The 18668-nt window shown below is 37.0% G+C and overlaps 1 long non-coding RNA gene across 1 annotated transcript in view; it reads left to right on the top strand.

Moving 5' to 3' along the window:
* The first annotated feature begins 608 nt into the window (after window positions 1-608).
* LOC110472836 (uncharacterized) overlaps window positions 609-18668 on the top strand; it is a 30338-nt gene continuing 12278 nt past the window's right edge. Inside the window, exons 1-3 of the long non-coding RNA XR_013341713.1 lie at window positions 609-658; window positions 3289-3396; window positions 6325-6381. This is a non-coding gene — a long non-coding RNA (uncharacterized LOC110472836). The remainder of the gene's footprint in view (window positions 659-3288; window positions 3397-6324; window positions 6382-18668) is intronic.

The raw sequence follows: 18668 nt of genomic DNA on the forward strand, positions 1-18668 counted from the left end.
GCATTTTTATTCTTTTTGTAGGTTGCCTTGTTTTGCTGTTTTTTTTTCTTGTGAGGATGGAAGAGTTGGGAGAAACACGGGTGGGAGGATGTTGGTTGTTTTGTTATGTCAATCAACAGTAACATCAAATATACACACTATTTTTTTTTAATTTTTGTGTTTGGGTTTTTTTTAGTCAAGTTTATTTTATTATTTTTTCCTGGTGGTACCCATGCTGATAACCTTTTGTTTAGGACAAAATACTTTTAAATTAATTTTTAATCTTTCTCAACCTAACATGTTTTCTTCAGCATGCACTTCAAAAAAAAGTTAGCTGACTCTCAAGAATCAAACCTAGTAAGTAAAAAGCACTAATATTGTTGATAAAGTCTGGAATGGAAACTGTCAAATGATTGAAATTTTATTTGCTTTTCCACTTATTTGTGACTTTGAATATAAATTAATTCTCCTAGCAACCTGGAAAGCTGGACATTTATGGGAAACAGGGCCTAAAAATCCTTATGTATTTTGGGTAGCCTTCCTGGCAATACTTCCCTGCTGAGATGGAAGTCAGAATTCTATTTTGCCAAGTATTGCTTATATTAACTTCTGTTTTTCTCTAGGGGAGTGGAAGGTGCTTTTATGTCCTACTTCTTTGTTCACCCACTGATTCATGCAGGTAAGATCATCTCCCTCTTTTATGTGGTCATTCCTTCCTACCTGTAGCTTTACAAACACTTTTTCCTTTTGTTTCATGAATTACTTTGGAAACCTTTCTTGACCTGAAATTAACAGAGGCCTCATTGGTTATTCATCTTCTAATTATCATTTCCCTTGCTTCTTGGAAGCTTTATTGTTATTGCAATTTTATGGTATTTTTTTTTTTTTTAATTTGTTTTTCCTATCCTAAATGTGTAGTATTGCTTTGACTCCTGCTTTTTGCCACTGGTCATCCTTTGTAGACTTATAGAAATTTTGGTTTTGTTTAATTATTACTATTGCAAACCTGATTTCACTCGGCTATGCCAAAACATTATTCTGGGGCTTCCAGCACAGGGGTTTTATATTATATCCATCCCAACAGTAGCTGAGTTTCTTACAAATAACTCCATTAAAAATTGTAAGACAGGTTTCTATACTTACAGTATTTTTCATTTAGAAACTGTCTCTCACCTCTCCTTTTATATGGAATGCAGTTCAAATTTGCATAATACAGTTTCAATACAGCTTCTTCTAAAAGTTGACTGAAAACTACTAAAATCATCAAGAGCTTCAGAGTCAATTGTTGTCAGAAATAACACCACTCCTTTTTGTTGTCTGTTTTTAACCACTGCTTGAAGACAAAGAGAAAGGCAACATTTAAGTATTTTTCGGTTTCTTCCATGATTATGGAGAGTTTCAGTCCTACTGTTAAGTTTTAACTGCTTTATTTGTGGAGTTTCCTCTAGTTACTCCAACTGAGCAGTGTTTTTGTTCAGAAATCAGTGAAGAGAAATATAATAAGGCTGCTCCTACTATCCTTGTCTGCTTTCTGACTGGCCTTAGCATTGCTTAACACCTAGTGTCTTCCTATTTAAAGAACATACTTGAAGTTCCTTAAGCCAGGATCTAAATTTGTTATAAAATCCACCAAAGTTTTATTAACTATATCAAGGTGAGTAACAACAAGGCTCAATCTAAACTATGATATCTCATGGAATACCCCTTAGCCATGCCATGATACTAATTCTTCTTCATTTTTTTGGAAGAGCAATTTTTTTCTTTTTGAAAGTTTAAAAAAAAAGTTGAGATCCTATTTCTGAAGAAACTTCACTTGAGAGTGATGCTGTGATATTATTTCTGGAGGGACTGTATATGTGGACAGAAAACCAACTTTTTCATTCAGTCCTGCAGCTTCTTTTGTCCCTACAGATTCATAGAAGGAGTCTGAAATCAGCAACCTGCAAAATCTTATCACTTCACACAGCCCAACGTAGTACAGGCAAAATGTATAATTAAATCAAAAATATTGTAAATTTTACCTAGCTTTTCAGACTGTCCTGTAAAGTGAAAGACAGGAAAGGTGTCATTTGTCTTCAGAGAACTGATCATAACTTGAATAATAAAATTCAGATGTAGGAAAATGGCTATTATGTATTAATAATTGCAGTGAGTATTTCCCATTTTGCATATTTGATGCCATATCAAAATATATTGCAATGTAATCCACAGGATCAAATACAAAAATAATACTTTTAATTAGAAAAGAGCTTTTATTCCACTTGTAATAATGATTATCAAAAATATATCCTTAAAAAATCTGCACTTTATTCAATTAGAAAAGCTCAATTAATCAACAAGAACCAAATGAGTTCTGCTCAAACTAATGAAACATAACACCATTTACTCTCTTTATCCATTCATTCTTTTAAAGGTCAGTTTTGTGACTGTGCTGCTGTCAGGCTGTTTCAGTACTGAGGGTTTTTTGGAGGGATTTTTTTTTTTTTTAAGCCTTCCAGTCCCAGCATTTAGAATGAAGCTGCAGAAGGATTAGTCCATCTTGCAATTAGCTCATGTGCAGCCACCAGAGAGCCTGGTAATAACAGCTTCCGACAGGAATGGATGGTTATTGAAATAGAATTCTATCTCCTGTAGAAATAGTGGGGAATCGATAAATTATTATTCTATAAATTATTAAATCTATAGACATAAGATGACCATAAGTTCAGTTCCTTCTCATCAATTAATTAAATGAGGACATACACCCATTGTTAGCATCTGCCTATTAATTTAATAATTTATTGAATAATGGATGCTGCTAATACAAGGTTGAACATGACAATATCCATCTTCAGCGCTAGTCCAACATTAATGAGCTTGACACTGCATTAGCCTCCTCCATCTTTTTGGCAAATGTCTTTATTTAATATGGTCCAGCAGAATGTGTTGTCCAGATTTGTAACCTGGCAGGTCCTTAATTTCTGACAAATTTCTGTTCCACCAAAAATTTGGCTTCACAAAAGGCACCAGGTTTTTGAGCAGCGAGGGAGTGTAAAGCTCTAAAATGGTGCTGTGAAAATAAAGAGGAAAGGAACAAGACTGATGTATTTAAATAGGACAGATGAGTAAAATGGCAGCCCTAATGACAAGAACTGACTAGCTTTTGGGAGAATCACTTGGTAGATCACGTACTCTTAAGCTTGATAGTAAATTTCAGATTTTTTCTTAACTTCATTCAAGATTAAAAGAGTTCTCATAAGCCGTCTTAATACCATCATCCCCTGTTTGAAGAGGATGGGATTCTCTCATTTTTTTTTCAAATTGTTGCAGTTTGAGCACAGTTCAACAGTAACACAACTGCTGCTGGATCTAACAGAAAGCATTGATGTTATTTTCAGTGCTCTGAAAGCAACATTTTCTGGTGAAGCTGGCTTCAAGGTAGGTGTGCTGATGTACTGATGTACATCATTAAAAGCTAAACCAAATCAAATGAACACTTGCATATCCCTGTGACCTCCTCAATTGTGTTGTACAGAGCTTCAACTGGCTCTTGCAGGCTATATTGATTATATATTATCACATACACCAAATGGTCTTTGAAAATCACATTAACTAGATAAATGGCCTAAATACATTTAATTGACTTCACATGCTTCTCTTCAATAAAATGGAGCGTCAGAAAACAACTTACATTTGAATTTATTTCTCTTATCTGCGATGATTAATCAAAAAATTGTTTTTACCACTAGATAATCACAGTTATATGGTCCTGGTGATATCAAATAGAAGATGATGTTCAGGAAAATTAACTGAATTCTAATTGGCTTGGACCTAAATGAATAAAATGGATAGAAAACATCAAGCATGAACTAACTGTATAATTATTTCAGATATAACAGGCCATATTTTTAGGTATTTGAATTTCCTTTGTAAAATGGACACTTGTAATGGCTGCAAAAGAAAAAGAAAGTGATTTAATCATACAGTCCTTGTTATTAAGACTTTATACTGTTACTTGTGCAAGGTATTTGCAATAATGAAAATATGTTACATTTCTTTAGTTAGATGATCTTTGATTCCAGGTCTGTGAGCAATAAAGTATTAAAGAATGCACATTTTATCCAACTAGGAAAAACTAAATATTTTATCATAAGAACAAGCTTTCAGATTTTTGGCAGATTCTTTATTATTTTGATATGGATAAATTGAAAAAAAAAAAAAAACCAAAAAAAAAACAAATGGTCATCCCCTCCCAAAAATGCATTGAAATTGTTAAAAGACTTATCTTGAGCAATGCCTTCAGATAATTTTTTTGACTCTTCTTGTACAGTGGTGCATTACCAAGTCTCAGATGGTTCCTGCAGATGTGACTAATGACATATTCATAATTTTGACAGAGCAGAAGCAGTGGCAACATCAGAATAAGTCTGGCCTTTTTTGGCTTCTTGTAAGGCAGAGTCTTATTGAATACACTTGATAAAAGTTTTCCCTGTAATGGAATAAAATTTTGTACCCTAATTTGGACTTTCATAGGATGCTGGCACCTATGAAAAGACTTGTAAGAATTTCCATGGGAAGAAGCTCCTGATGTGCAGCAGCAACATGTGAAGATGCCCCCCTTCCCTTAAAAAAATCCTATCCCCACTACAAATTCAATCCAGAAAACTGATATATTAAACTTATAACATTGTATGTCACAAAAGTGGATGAGACTTTTTTGTAGCATCATCAACAGTAGCTTCCATACAGACAGTATTTTCTAGATGTGGCAACAGATGGCTCCACTTACTAAAAGAATACGACCTTATTCATATTTACATTCTCTTAGTCTTTCCTTCAAGCCAAATTCACTTGCAACTCAGCCCACCAGGGAAATTAAAGCACAGCCTGAGACAGCAAGACTGGGGATTACAAGAAAGGCATACCTGCATTCATGAGAGGTCCTTGCCAGTTCCACCCCGTGCAGAAAACTGCTTTAATACCTCTGCTGCTGGTTAGCCCTCAGAAAAGAGTATTGAAGGAGTAATGAAGTGACACATGTGCTTTCTGCTGTCCTTTCAAAGAAGGATGAGTTTTATCTCCTTAGCAAATTGTCCTAAATATGTAACAGAAGCTTTACTTCTAAATCAAAGATAAAATATTTCACTGAAAAGGGATTCTCTTTACTACAGCATATGCATGTTAGAGCTCTAGAATGTATAGGATGTGCCATGTGAAATATCCATTAATCACATATATATACACACAGACATATTTTATTTATTTTTTTATTTCTGTGTAAAATAAGAAGGTACGGAGAGGAGGATGAAACAGGAATGCTGGAGTAATACCCAGCTATGTGTTACCCATGAAAGGATGAATAAGTAGTAACATTGTGATTTATTGGAATAATGGCACAGAAATTGACTTCCCCTGTCATAAAGTCGTGGACAAGCTCTTTTTCTCTCATGTTAATCATAAGTCACCATTTTGCTTTTATGCTTGGAAAGAAACACCTCAGAGTACCTCAGGCAGTAACCAGAGAAAGAATGGTTTTCATCCAAAGGTCAAGCCTTAATCTTACCGGAATTTCCATTTTTATACCATCTGGATGCAGGTAATACAGCACAGTATTTAGATCCAGATCACTGTTAATAGCTCTGGTGACAGAAACTCCCCTAAGGGTGAGAGCCTTTAACAAGGAAATGTCAGTGCCCCACTCAGACAGAAGCAATCTTCTGTGAGATCTAACAGTGATTTAAGTGACCACCATTGGGATGTCATGGTACAAGTGTGTGATGTATCATCAATACTGCAAACACAAATAAAATCTGTCAGGGAGAACTGGGAACTAGATAGAAAATACTGAGTTTCTCTAACTGCATTGACTAAAATGCTCTTGGTTAAAAGCCAGGAAATCTCACATAGTGCTTGGAAATAGGGCCCTTGGCTGCTGTTAGCCCAGTTGTATTTGGTCTGGATCTCAGACCCTTCCCTTCTTCCATGTCACTGATGGAGAAGATCAAGCAGGAAGTCTTGCTGTCCAAAATGCTGTCCAAATGGCCAGTGACATAGCTACAACACAGTGGATTTTGGACTGAAGTTATCCTATGCTTATTCTGTGTGATGGCATGGAAAACACTCAACATGACTTGGGATGTTGCTTGGCTGTCTAATGGATTCTTGCTGAGTGTCCTTGCCTTCTGCAATGAGGATGAAGTCATTCAGGAAAACACCTCTTCAACCTGCTCCCATCAGAGGCTCTGGAGTGCCCTGAGCCCTTCTTTCAGACTTTTCTCAGAATCATGCTCCAGTTCAGTTTTAGATTTTTTTTTATCTTTTTTTTTTTTTTTTTTTTTTTTTTTTTTTTTTTTTTTTTTACTTCAGAGACTTTGAAAGAGCACAAAACTCAGGACAGCTCTGGGACACCTCTGGGCACTGCAGGTATGAGACATATTTTTCGTGGTAACAATTTTAATTCATCAGGAATTCAAATGGGCAGAAAGATGAGAAAGAGCCCACATAAAGACCACTGACTTTTATTTGGGAGTTACTCTTATTGATTAATCTTTCTGCCTCCACAGGTCATTTGCTTTTAGTAATGACAATTTTTTATATTTCTATGAATTCTTGTTATTGCTAATAAGCTACTGGGTTAGCTGGATCCTCCTGGATCAATCACTGTAAATGGTTCCATTCACATTCACTCCAAATGCCTAATTTTTGTGAATTATTTGTACTTTCTCATAGACTGAGAACAATTTTTTGTCCTATATACCACTGTTACTACTTCTCTCAGAGGAACTTGGTTCAAAGTCACCTGCCTGCCCATTTTACATTACTTATTAAACTCACATATAGCCAAAAATTTTTTTGAAAAAGAAAAAATGTTTGTGATAAGTTTTTTGCCATATAGAGAAATGTATGGAATCTTAGAACAGTAAAGCTGCAAATTGGTTTGTGTGCTATTAACTTTTACTGATGAAATAGGATAGAGGCAAGTCTAATTTTGGGATGCCTCTGCTTTTCTTTCTGAACCTCTGGATATTTCATAGCTATCTATGTAATTTCTTTGACAAGATTGAGGAAACCACCTAGAAATTTGTTTCAGTTGTGAAATGTTAATTTTACTTCAGATGTCATAGGAAACTTATATTAAAGTAATGTAGCTCCAACTTGAGGCAGTGGAACAGGATGCAGTCTGTGCCTGTAGCTGCCCTCCTGTGTGTGATGCTGGAAAAGGGAAGATGATATTATTTATTATTATTATTATTAATAATAATAATAATAATAATAATAATAATAATAATTATTATTATTATTATTACTACTACTACTACTACTACTACTACTAATAATAATAATAATAATAATAATAATTTGGGGATGGTGTGTCTTGTGCCCAGTTCAGCTTTACAGGAGGGATGGAGGAGTCAAGTTTGTTCCCTGAATCTTCACAGCCAGGTAACATGTGAACAAATTCTGCTCAGTGGGAGGGAATCACAGAGGTGCTTACAAGCAAATACCCAGAGAGACTTAAAGGAGGAACAAAAACATCCTTTTCCCTTGTCTACCCCAGTCCAAACCAATTAGCTTTCAGTTTTGGTGCCCCAGGCAGTTTCCCTGCTTCCAGCAGTGTTTTGCAGGAGGAATTTGAGGGTTTTCTAAGTTCTGGTGCCTCTGAGAGTTGCTTCTGGAGTAAAAACAGTTTATGCTTCCCCCATTCTTCAATGCACTGTCTAAGGGCACCATCCAGTTGAAAAACAGTAAAAAGAGTAATTAAAAATAATAAAACAATGTGATGCTGCTACTAACCATCATCTACAATGATAACAGTCTGTAATGTACTCTAATTATCTAATTAATTATACTAATAATCACTAATTAATGAATATTTTAATAGATTGGGAAAATGTGCTTTTAAAGTGCTGCACTATCATTTGTCTGGCTATATTTGTGATTTGGCACTGAAAATGCTCATCAGAAGGAACACCTCTTGTCTGCAGCACAACAGATTTCCTGAGGGGCACGCAGGAGTCAAAAGACTTTACTTTCCTGCAGTGACTGGGCAAATCTTGAGATCACTTGAAACAGTATTGGGGAAAGACTGGCATTTTCCTTTCAGCCATGAAGATGCTCATCCTATTCACCAAATTGCAAATTTGCTCAGAAATGTTTCCAAACAATGGCTAAAATGTCTCTGGAACAATCTGAATATATAAGATTACCACTGCGCCTGGAAACACCACAAATATTTGTCTAAGCTGGAACAGACTTTTGATTTTTTAAAATACATATTTATTAATAGGAAAACTTTGTGGTAGGCTTATTTTTCTCATTATGTGGGAGAGCTTCCTTCCTGCTTGTGTATGTGTGCTCACTGCTGAAGTGCATTATAAATTCTTTTTTTTTTATAGAATGAGTCTCTTCTAAATTTGCAAAAGCCACAACTTCTACTCATGGAGTTGCAAAAGTCTTATGAGTGGTATAAAAATTATCCCATAATATCCCTCAGAGCCTTGAGTGGGGATGGTTGTCCTAAACCAGTCTTCAGTCCAGGGTGATTGTTCCTTCTCATGTGTGAGAGTCAGCTGGGAAGTGTGGATTTTAATCTCAGTCATGCCATTGCATTGCAGCAACAGTTATTTCATTGAAGGAGTGTTTTTATCATCCTCTTCCCAGGTGGGGAAAGTAATGCTTGGTAAGGAATGAATGATGCCTGGAAAAAAGCATTATGCTTGTTTCTGATTTATATAAATTATAGGCAATCTGAAGGATGCTGGGATTGACAGTTTTTTGTGGGTAGGATGTTGGAAATTTAGTTACAAAGAATACTTGTTCTGTACATAAACTTGAGACTTAAATTTTTTTAACTACTTCTTGTGTTTACTAGAAATCTGGGCTGAATTTATGTTGAATAGGGGGTTGTTTTCTCTTTTCTGATTTCTAATTTATCTAAAAAGTTAGGTGTTTTTACGGTATTGAAAGTACTCTTAATAAAAAGGAGAAGACTCAAAGTGAGCCAGCCTCTCCCTTCCCTGTTTTTTCTCACTTAATCAGTCAGCTAGTCGTAGTTGATTGCATCTTATCTATACTTGAACACACTCTATTTAATCAAGATTAAACTTGCTTTTGCAAGTTGCAAAAACCTGTCAGTGGTAAAATTAAGAACAATGTAATTTTTAGTTGGCCACTGTATTTACCAAAAGCCACAGAGAATGAGTAAAAGTGTTTTATTAGACAGCAAAATATATTTGTGAAAGACAAGCTCTTTTCTTTCCCAAGGGCTTTCAGCTCTAAGAACAAGCTATAGGTTAGACTGATAAGAAGTGGGAAAACCAGAGGAGCAAAGAAACAGAACAGAAAACTTTATGTATATAAATCAGTAAAGAAAAAGAAGCTTTTTCAATAAACAGTTGAAAAGGTAAGTAGAAGCTCAGTTGGACTATGACTATAGATAGAGTTCCAAAGGAAAGAGAATATAATGAGTCTGAATCCTATTTTATTAGTCATGGACCTTATATTTTTCCCTGATGTTAAAAAAAATTGCAGAGAAATCAAACCTCTATCCTCAATAACAAGAAATAATCATTCTAGAACAGTTGCAATAATTCAGTATAGGAGCCCCTGAGTAATAATTTCTGGATTTCTGTCATCATCAAGATTCCTGAGGATGGGTAAACTGGGTTAATTAGGCAACCAATCTCCCTTGGGAGAACTGGAAAATCTCTCCAAGCTCTGAGCTTTGCAAGCTCAGTGGACTTGAACCCAGCATAGGAACTTCTGGTCTCCACTGCTCCCACATTTCTCTTACACATATTATCAGATATTAGATTTTTCTTTAGGAAGCTGGGGAGCTGAAATACTGCAACAAATAATCTCCTTGTAATTTTTTACTTAGCTGAGTGTACCACAAGGTAAGAAGAAGCTGTTTTTTTTTTTTTTTCCAAAAAATTCTGTGAGCAAGTCTTTACTCTCAACATGATAAACTTTTGAGCATTTTTGGAAAATATTCAGCTGCATTTTCTCCCTGTGTGGCTGGGTAAACCATACCAATAATCCTAATAATCTGGCTCAGGGGAGAAAGGCTGTCCTGGTCAGGATGGGTCAGGCTGGCTCTTTCCTTCCTGCTGCAAGAAAGGGCATAAGCACTTTTTTTTTACTGCATATTTAACCATTTTGGGAAGAATGGGCAAATGGCTGTGGATTTTGTACATTTTTGGATGTTTTTAGCCTATAAACAACTGAATCAGCTTTGAATTTTGTCTGGTGCTTGAATGGCTCAGGCAGAGATTGCTGAGGCTCTGTTTACCACAGCTCAGATATGGAACAGCTGTTAAGCTTCTGGATTTCTGTAACTTTGTTAATATAATTAAGTTGCATACAATTCAGTGTTCCAATCTAATTTTTCAGTGATGCTGCTTTTGACATTCTGGAGTGAACATTATCGCCCCTCTGTACAGTTGAGATTCAAACATCTTTTTTTTACCACTGAATGATTTTCTTGTCTTTTCGTTTAGAGAAACATGTCTTTTTAAAAATTTCATCTTGCAAGAAAGAACATCCCCAAAACATTCCTACTGCATACACATTCAAAGAGTTCTCTGTTCAGAAGCAGAAGACTAATTGTTAGTGAGTCACTTTAAATGTCTGATTCTGTTAAATATATTGCAGAGGAGATCTAAGCAAAGATAAAAGGAATTTTAATCCTGAACTGAAGAAAGCAGCTTTACAGTAATAACTCGACCACACAAGGGAGGAGACCCTTTTGTGATTTGGACATGAAGTTATTGTTTTAAAATCTCCTTTGAAAAAAACAGATTTCACTGTTTAATGTAACCCTTACTCCAGTTGGGTTTAACTCAGGATAAATATTTTGGCTTTTTCTCTGCAGGTGCAATTTGATATTGACACATGTACAATGATTCTAGTGCTGTTATCCTGATTTTCTTTGTGTCCTTTAATCACCTGCTGATCCAATATTTCCTCCATTTTTTTTCCTCCTTGTGTAAATACTCAGTGACCTCATCTCATCCCGAGCAGACTGCAGGGCAGCTGGCAGCCTTTACACGTGATGCTCTTCTCTCCTCCCTCCCCACCCCCAGACACTGGGGTCTGAATAGTTCTTAATGAAATTTACATATTCATGAAAATAAAGTCTTAAGCACAGGAAACCAACACGCAGATTTGCATTAACGTTGTAAGATCTACTGTTCAGGGTTTTTATGTGCAAACTGTTCTCATGGCCGTGTCTGCATTAGTCCAAGGTCAATCTTCCAACAATGGCCATGTGCTTTTATGTGCAGCAGATCGACACTTGTGCGTGTGTTTTGCCATTTCTGTTGGTCTCACATGGTTAGAAATGTGCATAAGTTTGATAACCTTTTCCCACCTTACTCGTTCCTCATTTCACAGGTATGGACGGATGAACTGTCACAGATATGGACAGATGAGTTGACTTCCTCATGAGCAAGCAGAAGTTGTGCTGCAGAGCCAAAAATGCTTCCTCTGGCTACTAACCCAGTCCTTAGCAATGTGGCTGAGAGAGGATTTTGCTGTATGTAATGTCTTCTTTACAAATTCGTACAGAAGTTTTGCAGTTGTTCAAGGACAAATTAACAGCAGCTATCTCCTGATTTTCAAACTTTTTCTAGCTTGCACATGTGAATTGTGTGACCAGTATAGAGTGCAAACCTTGGATTCCTGTTCTGCAGGCATCCCTTAATTCTGTATCAATACTCTGAGAAAGAAGTATTCTTTTGATTTTTTTTTTTTCTCTCATCTCTTCTTTAGAAGTCCCCTGAGGGTAACACCAAGCCACTCATTTTCCTCATTCATCTAAAAATCAGTTGTTAGAAACAAAGTCTGGTATTGCTTGTCCTAACCCAGTACACATGGAAAATAGTATGTTACCCTTCTTTTGTGACTTTTTTCTTATTTTCATATTTGCACACACAAGTCTACTCTACCAACCTTCTTACAAAATAATGCCAGTCCTTTGATTGTTCCTTGGCTGTAGATTTCCAGATTTCCCACTCTTTCCTATTGCTTTCCTTGGGAGTTTTTCTCATTTCCAGTTCAAGCTGGTGGCCTCCCTCTTCGTTGGTGTCCCCAGCAAGTCCCTCCACTTAGTTAAGGTTTCATCACATTGTGACTTAGCTGTCAGCCAGCACATGAACTCTAAAGTATTCACCATGAAGCAAGACAACAAATTCCACTTGCTGAACGTTGATTTCTGAATTTCATGGACGCCCACATAAGCACTAAGTTGTGTTTGGGGATTGTTTTATACCCTCCTTGCACCTCTGTCCATCAATCACCATATCTGTAGAGTTCACCTCTTTTGATCATCCCTTTGCTTCCTCTTTTGGATTATTAGGAGTAGTACTTCTCTTGGTCTTGTGTTTTTAGTGAAACTTTATACATACCTCTGTGTTATTTTTTCTGAATTTCCTTATTTTTATTATTACCTTGTCCTCTTTGATTTCTCTTAATTCTGCTTTACTCATCTGAGAATGTCTGATCATAACCTAAAAACAAATGAGAAGCACATCTCCAATGAGAATGCCACCAGCTGCACAGTGACATTTTCAACATTTTCTGTTCAGACTGCATGACTGTCATGTTACAGTATGAACATAAGCAGAAAATATTCTCAGAACTAACTCTGAACATTCTCCTTGGACCTTTCCACTGTGTCTGATGCCATCATCAAAAAACTATGCAAACTTAGTGTTCTTCAGTTTCCATTTTGCAGATGTTCAGGTTGTATCTACACAGAATTGTTTTACTTAAGCTAATGCAGGTGGCATTAACTCTGGAGGCATAAATCTAAGCTTTTGGTACAAGAATTCAAGGAATCTGTCATTAACTGCCTATTTTCTTTGTGTTACAATAGTAAGATAAAAGTTAACATGAGAGTGCTGCACTGTTTTGCAACCATTGCTCCACTTTGGTGTACAGGTATAATCTACAGCATTAGAAGAGAGAAATTGTGTTTTCAATTTTTCCTGTATTTTTGTTAACTGTAAATTTTATAAAGTGGGTATGTCATCTGAATCTGCAGAAAGAGTACTCTAAAATTTTAAAATGCATCTCTATGCAAAGCCTGCATGACTTTAACTTTTTCTCTGCAAGCTTTCAAATATCTTATCTTTAGCACATGTCCAAGCCATGTTCTGTAACTGGTCTACTTGCACTTTCTCCACCCATCTGTTTTCTCTTTGATCACATTCTTGCAAAAGAATGGAGGAAAAGCAATATAAATCTGATGGTCTTTCTTTCACATAATCTGTGACTGTGATTTTATCTAATAACTTATCTAACAGCTTTGTTTTTAATTCAGGCTTCAGAAAAATTTAGCTAAGTCAAATTGATCTCATGACTGCCATGTAAATAAGCATTGGCATCTACCCTCATTCTGCTGAGAGAAGATCAATTTTTAAGCTGGGTAATTTAGTCATAGCTTAATATAGAGAAAATTGACTGGTTGAAACATTTTTTGTCCCATATAATAAAAAAAAAAAAACATGAAACTTCAGCCCTAGTAATGAAATCAGTGGTTATTAAAGCTAAGGTTTTCAGTTACCACTAATATAGTTACCATCAAGTCAACTGAAAATCTCATGCTCCTCCAGAAGGACTTATATCAGACTTTTAGGTAAGAGTATACAACATATATATAATTGCTTTACTCTCAGTAAACGCATAACTTTTCTTTCCCATGCTATATCCTTGAATGAGGTCAAATATAGAAGATGGTTCTTTAAAACAGGGGATTGTAACGTGAAAGAGGTAACCTAGAATACTGGGAGTGTAGTTTTTAATATAAAAATGTATTTTCTAAGTCTACCTTCATAATTTTGTTTACTTCTCAGACCAATACATTGCAGGGCTGCTGATCTGCAGGTTAAGGGTATATGTGTGGGAAGTTTGTCATTATTACTTCAGCTCAGAAGAATGTGCATATTTCTACCAATGATATTTGACTGGAGATAAAATATTGTTTCAGATAAATAAAGGGAAGTATTATTGTAAAAAAGAGCCAATTTTTTTAAGGTTTCAATATAGTCCAAAGCTTTTTTCACTGATAAAGAAATCATAGATAAAATTAAAATAATGTTATTAAGGGGGAAATGTAGTGAAAAGAAAAGAATAGATCAATAATAACTGATCCATTTCTTTGAGTCCTAGAGATAAAAAATTAAAAATGTAGGGGAAAATGATGCATTTGTAAGAGTGAATATTGCATCTCAATCAGGAACTCTAAGAGTTAATACCAAATTATGCAAGTAGTTTGAACTAGCCTGTGATTTTTTTGCTGCTTGTTAGATATCAGGAGAGGGAGCAGATTGTCTTGTTTTTAAAAGTGTGATACAGTGTCAAGTGTGAAAGTCAAGCTGCCTTTCCTCCCTCTTGGAAGCTGTGCTTGTTTCTTTTATTAGTGGAAATTTAAATAAAATTTACAATACCTTGATATACAGTAAAATGTGCTCTAACTTGTAGAGACCGTGCCTACTGCTGATAACTCAGGAGTGCTAACTATAGAGGTTAACCATTCCTGACCCTCTTTTTCTAGTATTTTACTCTCTTCTGAAAAAAGACAGGACTTTCAGACTTATTCTGGCAGGAATTTGGGAGGGTTAAACCCTTTGGTAGCATATGCAGAATGAGCAGAAATGCCAGCTTCATTGTGTCAGTCTCAAAGGAAATTTTTTTCCCTGGAGCAGCTGTCAAGGGAACTAATGAAACACTGAGCATTTGTTAACTAACAAGATTGGTGAATAGTGAATAACTAATTTACATGGCAGGCAGCAGCTTTCTATGAAAACCTTCATTTTTTTGTGACTGTGTGTGTAATAATGGTTGTTATCACTACTGTCATTGGGAGCAGACTGTTCTCTTTACCTCTTCAGCCCCTTGAAGTGGGCAGAGGGAAACATGGGAGCAATACAGCAGAGCAGTAGTTGGCATGTGATAGTAAAAAATTTTGCTGCAGCTCTTGCCATTATTTTGCAACTGGTAGAGGCACAGGCAGCTGAAGTGTTGACAATTTACGTGGTTGGGTGGGTAAGAGCTGCTTTTCTACTGTCAAAGCCCAGGGCAGCAGATGTTTACATTAACAGGGAAATATCTGAAAAACAAACCACTCCTGATTGCCTGATGGAGACTTTTACTATTTTATAAAATGCAATTCCACTACTTATTATATTTACAAGCTTTAAGATCTAGTCTTGTAGTTGACATTAAGTCTTCTGGAATAAGTCTTTTTCTTGTTTTAGCAATATGAGTGATGCTGAAGAATAGTGATGCATGGCATGATGCTGTATGTACTTATTATATTTATAAGCTTTAAGATCTAGCCTTGTAGTTGACATTAAGTCTTCTGGAATAAGTCCTTTGCTTGTTTTAGCAATATGTGTGATGCTGGAGAATCGTGATGCATGGCATGATGCTATCTATATGTATGCAAAAATAGCCTGATGTGTTTACTTAAGGAAATGAAAGAACATAGATAAAGTATCATGAAAGGGATGTCCCAAGAGAACTAAATCTGCTAATATGTTTAACATAGGCAGAAGCTGGACAATAATTTGTACCACACTTCAGAGACTCACTGATGGATGGGTGAGAGATGGTATAGACAAGTATACGTATTGGGCAGGAATTCTGTTTAAAAAATGCATTAACTCTCACACTTTTCCTACAAAAGCAGATGGCTGTGTAACATACTGCAGTTTCAAAGCAAACTCATACTGCCACAGGAGGGTGTTCCCTTGAGTAATGAAACTGGTTATATTAAAAAAAAAACAAAAAAAAGGTAGCTTACCAGTTGCCTGAAATAAAGATGAAGGAGAGAGCAATAGGCCTTATTAAAGAGGCTGACCAACCTCATATATTTGATAATGTCCTAATAAATGTGCCCGCGAGCAGCGGAGTGGATGGACAGGTCTGAGAGTGTCACCTCAGTGGGGACAGGGGGTGCTCCCTCCTGCCAGGGCTGGTGAGGGGCAGCCAGGCTGTGCACAGAGGTGCAGAGGGGCTGTGTGTGATCACAGCTCAGCGCTGTGCGCGGCTGCTGCGCGTGTGCAGCAGCTCCTCGGCAGCACCGACCGCAGGCAGCGGCTGCGGGACTCCAGGGCATCCCTCTGGCTGCCCTGTACCCCCTGGACAGAGCCCCCAGAGACACTGGCTGTGATCTCTGCCCATGGAAAAGAGTTTTCAATCTTACAGCATGAATTACAAGCTCTGAGGGTTTGATATCAGTAATAATTATGTGTGGCATGGGTGCAAAAGTAAAATTTTAGGATTCTAGATGAGGGGTCCAAAGGGGACAAGATGGAGGAAATTGGGTGTGTCTTGTCCTTTTTCTCCTTCTTCATGCCCTCCATGTGTCACTGTGGTGTTGGCATTTTTCTGTTGGTTCAGGCTGGGGACACACTGTCCAACGTAGGTGACAGATATTGGCACGTTATTGTCAATCCAGCCCAGGTAGTTTCTGGTATATAATGTTTGCAACATCCCACTGAAGGACAGACCTGTGGCAGGGCAGCAGAACATGTTAGAGATAAACAAGAATAAACAACCTTGAAACCAGCACAGACCAATTATGGCTTCTTCTTTGGCAATGGGGCTGAAAGACAGAGACTTTCTACAATCTGGGAATCATCAATACCTCAGATTCCAACAAGTGGCTCCCAAAACAACCCTCAAAAGGTTTGAGTGGCATCCCAGAAGGTGCAGAGGGCATGGCCATGCTGGGCAGCTCAGCAAACGAAGCAGAACTGTCCGAGGCACTCAGCTCTTCCGTGGCACAGGGCTCTTTGTGCTGGGACAGGTCCGCATCTCACAGGGGAATTCGGCTGATGCTGAGCTGGATTCAGCCAGGGAGATACTTGGGCTGGACTGATGGGGAATTATAACACAGGGATGTGGTTTAAATACTGCAGAGCCAAATGGGTCCCTTCTCCACTAAGAGTGACAAAATTAAATCCTCTCTGTAAAGTAGACCCTCGCACCCATATCTTGGCGCCTACAGCAGGGAATCTCCTTTTTTAATTTAAAAAACAGGGACAGATGGTGCTACCCACATCTCTTTCCAATTCCTTTTATTCCACAGCCTTTTTGTGAGCATACTTGAACAGGATCTGGAGGGTTAAACTTGCTTCTCTTCCTCTTGGTCTTGATCCAATTTCAACTTAGTCCTCATCTCCTCCTTGGAGAGTCTGTGACCCACAAGGTTTTATCAAACTCTGGATAAAAGGTAGAATCCACCCGTGACTGGTATGAAAACTGTGCCACAGTGCAGAACAAAATGGTGAATGACTGCAGGGGCAATGTGCAAAACTGACTCCTTGTTACAGTGGTTGTCTTTTACTAGTTGGCTATAACAAAGGATTCCCTTTTTAAAGGCAAGTAACCATATTCAACCACATAAATTATAAAAGTATATATTTTTTTATAGGTAAACCATCTCAACAAGAAGAAAAAAAAAAACAAAAACAAAACAAAAACAAAAAACAACAAACATATCTACCCGACAGCAGGTACTTTCAAGATTTTCATACCAACTGATGTTTTGTAATGTGTTTGCACAGAAGGGGAAAAATGGATGTACCACACATTCTTCTGGAATGCTAGGTCATGGCACATAGTGGGACATAAAAATGGCCTTTCATCAGATGCCAGTCCAAGAAATGGTCTGTTAAGCTTCGGAGATATTAGCAGAAAAGAATAGCTAAATTTTTGTATATTTGTCAGGACTGTGTATGCTGCAGGCCAAAAGGCTATAGCAAATCTGAGTATGCCCAGGAAATATCTTAGGCAACCAATACAATTTAACATAAGCTGGGTGCTTGCAACTTTTAAATGCTTTTCATGTTCATTGATGTCTTGGTAAGACAAATTTCAAAATCTGTCCATATGCAGACAATAAACACCAAGGTCCTGCACAAGTTTATGAAGTTATTTTCTAAATCTCCATGTATTTCCAGTGTTAGGGGAAATCTGACTTCAACCATAAGCAATGCCAGTAGTATGAAAATCATCTGTCACTATTCTGAGAGGCCCCGTCCCTGTCATTGCCCCTCAAGGACATCCTAAGTCAGAGTCCAGCTACTGAGAGGTGAAATTCTGAGTGCCCTTAATTATCCAAAAGAAAGTAACACTTATAAAGTTGTGGTAGTGACCAAGGAGTCTTTATTACACAGTTCGATAACTTCTTGTGCACTCCATGTCTTCTGCCAACTCTATTAGCTACTCGCTCTGACAAGTAATACATTTAATAAAAAAAAAAAAAGAAAAATACCATTTGGTGTTCAAACATCCTACAAATATCCATTTAAATATATTTTTACACAAATTCCATAGGTTGACAAGCTTGTATTTGAGAAAAAATGGCATTTCCTAATCCTGTATTTGATTTTCTCTGTTATGGACTAAATCCAATTGCCTAGAGTGGAATAAACCTTGGTAAAATATGATATTTGTCTTTGTTAATCATGCAGAACACCCACAGCTCAAAAATATATCGAGGTGGAATAATGAGCCCTCAATATGCATCCTAGACAATAAATTCTGGAAGAAATGGGCCCCATGCTAATAGCCAATCCAATAACCTCCTCCTACTGAAAAACCTACAGGAAAATTTGAGATGTGGATTGTTGTTTTTTTGGGTTTTTCCCCATCCCCTCAGCACTGGTCTTGCATAGGTTTTTCAAAAATATTTTCAT

This window comes from Lonchura striata, chromosome 2, assembly GCF_046129695.1.
Source record: "Lonchura striata isolate bLonStr1 chromosome 2, bLonStr1.mat, whole genome shotgun sequence".
In the NCBI taxonomy this organism is placed as follows: Eukaryota; Metazoa; Chordata; class Aves; order Passeriformes; family Estrildidae; genus Lonchura; species Lonchura striata.